The following is a 5,476-nucleotide window of genomic DNA, read 5'->3' on the forward strand; positions in this document are numbered from 1 at the left end:
CCTCTGGGTGACGTTGATGTATTCTCAGGGCGATAACTTGCCTTCTGCCTCGATATTCCCTAAGAACAGTCTCCCCCTCCTGTTGGCCTGTTTTTTTTTTTTGTGACGGCTTTGGGGCTGGCCGGCTGTAGCCCAGCAGACAGGCCTGAGCCCCCGGGGTGGGGATGGAGGGACTCACAGGGTTCCCTGCGCCCAGGAATTCCAGTAATCCAGTTACAGCGTCCCCTTTAGGACTCTTAACTGAAACACCCAACCCGAGTAATCAAAATTCTGTAAGCTCTGTGGCCTGTACTGCTCTTACTGAGATGTCAGCGAGAGCTAACTTGATGCTTAAGAAGCTCAGAGGCCATGTGACTGAGCTGCGACCGTGGGTCGCAGGAACCATGCTTTTCTGCTAGGGTGGAGGATCCCGGGTCGCGGCCCGCCGGTCCCCGCAGCCACCCCGCACGGCCACTAGATGGCGCTGTTGCACTTTCCTGCCCGTCTCCCGGCTGCCCGCGTCCCCCAGGGTCCCCGAAGTGTAGTAACGGAGGCCACAGCTAGCCTGCTTTGCTCAGATGTCCAGGAAATGATATGCAGCCAGTAGCCTTTGACTGGAGGGAGTGCTGCCTGTGGGATTGTAGCTGGAAAGCCCTTTAGGACTTTACAAGTCTCCCTCTCCGTGCACCGCGTTTTCTCCCCACCCCAACCACAAGCCCCTTGGGGCAGCAGATCTCTGGTCACAGGCCCTAAAACCAGTCGGGTGGGGAAGTGCTCATAAAGTAGAGACAGGCTATTTTCTTCTCACGGGAAGTCTCTAATCTGATTGCATCCAGCCTTCTTTTGTGTGTCTGAGCAATCAATTCAGCGGTGACGAGGGAATAGGAAAACTGTAGAGGAAGCAGGAGGCTTTGAGAGAGAAAGAGCAATCTGCTGGCCTGGGCGACATCAGGGCCGGGCATATGGAACACGGGCCTATGGCGTGCGGGAGCAGAGGAGAGGTGGCAAGACTGGGTGGGAATTGGGTTCCAGCAGGCTCAGGGTCACAACCCAGGTCAGCCTCAGAGCCTGAGGTGCCTGCAACACCACACTGCAGGGACCTTCACCAGGCTGGGTGGCAGCAGGCACTTCCTGTAACCCCCTTCCTGCAGGTGGCAGTCTCCTAGAAGAATGAGGCACAATAGCAGCGATGAGAACAAACTCAGTCCTCACCACCTCCTAGGAGGGGGGACCATCCTGTCCCCATTACAGGTGCGGAAATGGAGGCACAGGAAGGCCGAGGCAGGCAGCACACCTGTGAAGGGCAGAGGCAGAATCCACAACCAGGCCCTCTGAGTGCAGGGCCTCTGTTCCTTGAAGCTAGAGGCCTCAGGGGTCTGTAGTGGTGTCCCTACTGAGGGCCTGCCTTAATAGGCTGGGGGCCCTTTGAAGGATTCGTGTCTCTTCACTGGCTCTGGGGACAGAGCCACAGGGCCCCGGGGACAGAGCCACAGGGCCCCGGTGCTCTGGACTGTTCCACTGGAGGCCTCGTCTCTCCCAGATTAGTTTTCTCTGCAGGCCCTGGGCTTCCTAAAGAAGCCGTACAGGCCATCAAAGGGCAAAGCTTTGAGTCCATCTAGGAGTTTAAAAGAAAGGGCTCAGCAAACCTCCCCCCGCCCCCATGATAGGCATTGCTGAGGACCGCAGCTTTAGAACCAGGCATCTTTTGAAGAAGAATGATAGGACCACGGCTACAAGGTGGGAAGACCAGGGAGGCCAGAGCCAGACAGACCAGCAGGAACCAGACTGGAGGGGAGGGGATGAGCATGAAGTACAAGTGCAGGAGACAGCTGTGTGGGTGGCGCCCTGGAGCTGGCCTCATCTCAGTGAGTGGGTCCTGCTTACCTAATTCTGCAAGCCCTGAGCCCTGGGAGCGATCCCTGCCCTTCCCTTGCTGAGTGCCTTGGCTCATGCAGCAGTAAAACCTATCAGACCCCCCCCAAGATGTCTGGCTCCCTATGCCTTTTTTCAGCTTTTTTTTTTTTAGAGACAGAGTCTCACTTCATCACCCCCAGTAGAGTGCCATGATGTCACAGCTCACAACAACCTCCAACTCCTGGGCTTAGGTGATTCTCTTGACTCAGCCTCCCAAGTAGCTGGGAATATAGGCACCCACCACAATGCCTTTTTTTTGTTGCAATTTTGCTGGGGCTGGGTTTGAACCCGTCACCCTTGGTGTGTGGGACCGGCGCCTTACCTGCTGAGCCATAGGCGCTGCCCCCTTTTTTCAGCTCTTAAGTTTCCCTGAAATGCCCTTTAATTAATTAATTTATTTATTTTTGGGACAGATTCTCACTCTAGTTGTCCAGGCCATAGAGCTATGGCATCAGCCTAGCACACAGCAACCATAAACTTTTGGGCTCAAGTGATCTTCCTGCCTCAGCCTCCTGAGTAGCTGGAACTACAGGCCCGCACTACTATGCCCAGATAATTTTAAAGTATTTTGTAAAGACAGGGTCTTGTTATGATGCCTAGGCTGGTCTTGAACTCCTGGGCTCAAGTGATCCTCTGGCATAAACCTCCCCCCACAAAGTGCTGGAATTACAGATGTGAGCCGCCACACCTGTCCATGCTCTAACTGAGGTTTCCCATTTTACTTTCCCATAGGACCCCCGGTTTACTATCTTAGATCCCTTTAAATTTCTCCCTTAGAGCTTTTCGCAGTTTGCGATGACCTACTGACTGGTGTGACTTTTGGTTTGCCCTCTGCCGCCTCCTCCTCCAGTTTGGAAGCTTCCTGGCACTGTCACTGTTGCCTCCCCCCTGCTATGCTAGGCCCTGGGCCCTGGTCCTGGGGCAGCTTCTGGAACCTTGTGGATACTTGAAAAAATTGGAATGGGTCCTTTCCTGAGCCCCAAGCTGATCCCCACCCATGCCCCAACACACTCAGCTCCCAGCTTATGTTATAACAGTGGAACATTCTTTCCCTTTGCCTATAGTTACTCAAAGATGACATTTAAAAACAGACATTTTTATTTGGAATAAATTGTAAATGTATAAGAGGTGCAATAATGCAGCTAGTACAAGGAGCGCTCGTGTACTTTTTATGCAGTTTTCAGTGTGTGTAATTTTTTTTCCTGAGTTACTGGAGGGTGAATCACACGACTGATGGCCCTTTCCTCCAAAATTTTCCTAAGACTAGAGATTGTCTCTTATGTAATCACTGTGCGGTTACCAACATCATCAGTTTGCATTGATATTTTTGTCTCATCTACTGCCCATATTCTAATTTTGTCACTTGATCCAATAATGTCCTCTGTAGCATTCTCCCTGCCCCCCACGCCCAGCATAGTACCAGATCCACATTAGGGGGAAATATTGTATTTAGTTGTCACGTCTGTTCAGGTCCCTTGATCTGGAACACATTTCCACAGCATTTTTTGTCTCTGATGACATTGACACTTTTGAAGCATACAGTACCTGTACCTTAAAAAAAAAAAAATAGAACATTCTTTATTTTGTGCTTGTCCAATGTGCCTTTGTAATTATGCGGGAACACAGCATAAGTGACTTTGTTCCTTCTCAGGGTGTCACATCTGAAAGCAGATTTAAAACCAGAACCTTCTTCAAGTGCCTTCTCCAGCTCAGAAGAAGCTCAGGCTGTTTCTTCCTCGCGTGTCCAGGGGATCTGTGCAGATGCTTGTCACGTCAGGAGGCGGCTCTCTTTTCAATGAGGGCTCAGAATAAAACTTCAGGCTGTGGTTGGAAGCCCTTAATAGCCTCCTGGCTTCTAGCAGGAAGGCCGAGTTAAGGCATGGGGGAAGCCGGCGGTTCCCACGCTTCCCAAATGCCATTTTCTCTGTCCCTACCGCCAGGGCTCCGCTATAAAGTCCTCCCCACGGAGCACTTGTGGCTGGGAACAGTCTATCTTTTACCTCCATGGTGGTTTTGCTGCATAGTTTTAAATGAACTCCAGTGTGTTGGGCCACAGCAAGTGTTTGGAAAGCACCATCGCGCCTTGGGCCCCCTCTCTGTGCTTGGAATGCTGCTAGAGTGCTAATGTCCCAAGAAGGGGGGGGGGGACACTAGAATCTATGGCGACCATTGGCTCCTGGAGATGACCCAAGAACTGGGTGTCACTGGGGAGAGATGGTGGAGAATTGAACCACAGGGGCACATGGACCCTGGGATTGATAGCAACAGTGACACCTTAGAATGATACCCTTTTTGGTCCTCACTGGTCCCACAGAAGAAAAAAAGACACACAATTTGTAGATGCTTCATTTTTAAATTTTATTTTGTTTTAAATTTTCCAATATTTGTAAGGCAATTTTTTAAACATGCAGTATGGTTGAAAGGATTATACATCCACCCCATACATTTTATAATTCTTTTCTTCTTCTTCACATGTAGGTTTTTGGGAAGCTTTAAAGTGTCCATGGGGAAGGCAGGCTGAGAGGCAGAAAGACAAGCCACGTGTGAGTCTTGGCTCTACCACTGATTAACACAAGGTTTCCACTGTACCTGAGTCTCTTCTGGGTTCAAAGTTTGCAGTGACAATAGAAGAGTTGATGTGTGTAAAGGACATCGTGATCACGCAGAGTCAGTGCTGCCACAGGGCGGCACTCCCCAGTTCTTGCCTCCTCCTCACTGCCTCTCCTGCTCCCCCAGCACTGACATGGGGACGCCATGCCACCACACTACAGGCCCACGTGCACACAGGCATTGTGGATCCCAGGCATGAGGTCTGTCTATCTGGTGTTATTCTAAGGGTACGTTGGGTTCTAATCAGGTAGTGTAAGACACTCAGATACAGACATACTTGTCACCAAGCAGCAGCTTGTCATAATTACAGTTTCCCATGAGGAGGAGGCACCACCGCCAGCACTCAAGGAAGCCCGGGGGTCTGTCCTGGTGGTTGGGGGTGGAATATGGACAAGAAGAACCTTTGTCGTTTCCGTGGGAAGGGCAGGTTGGTCAAGATAGGCAGGCTCAAGATTGGTAATTAGAATGAATTCAGCAGGCTCTGCAGCATAGGGCCTGTCCCTGTCTGTCTGGCACCTGGCCCTGGAGTGAGTGGGATGGGTGGATGGTGGCCCAAAGGGCGAGAGCCCAATGGTGCAGGTGGCTGGGTTGGGGCCATGGGTTCTGGACTGGTTGGTTTGCCGCTGAAGCATATTCTAGGGGTTGGGAGTAAGTTGTTGACTGTTTCTAGGAATTAGCTACTCCAGGAAGGAGAAGTCCCCTCAGGGTCAGCAAAACCCCAAGTGTCAAAGCTCTGGGATATAGAGAACAAAGGACACATATGTTACAGGCACTTTCCTTCCCCCGAAAGGAGAAAAGTCTAACTCTGGGGATCCCTGCAGGGAGGCTGCTATCTGGTTCCTCATGGCCATGGCTTGTGTTCATGGTCTTCTAGAATGCATGCTTTATGGATACCGTACAAACTTCCGGGGAGAGCTCAGGACGACTGGACTTTTCAGTGGAATGGAGATACTCCCAGCATTATGGGTTAGAG

This window comes from Otolemur garnettii, unplaced genomic scaffold (assembly GCF_000181295.1).
Source record: "Otolemur garnettii isolate 467f Iridium unplaced genomic scaffold, OtoGar3 scaffold00029, whole genome shotgun sequence".
In the NCBI taxonomy this organism is placed as follows: Eukaryota; Metazoa; Chordata; class Mammalia; order Primates; family Galagidae; genus Otolemur; species Otolemur garnettii.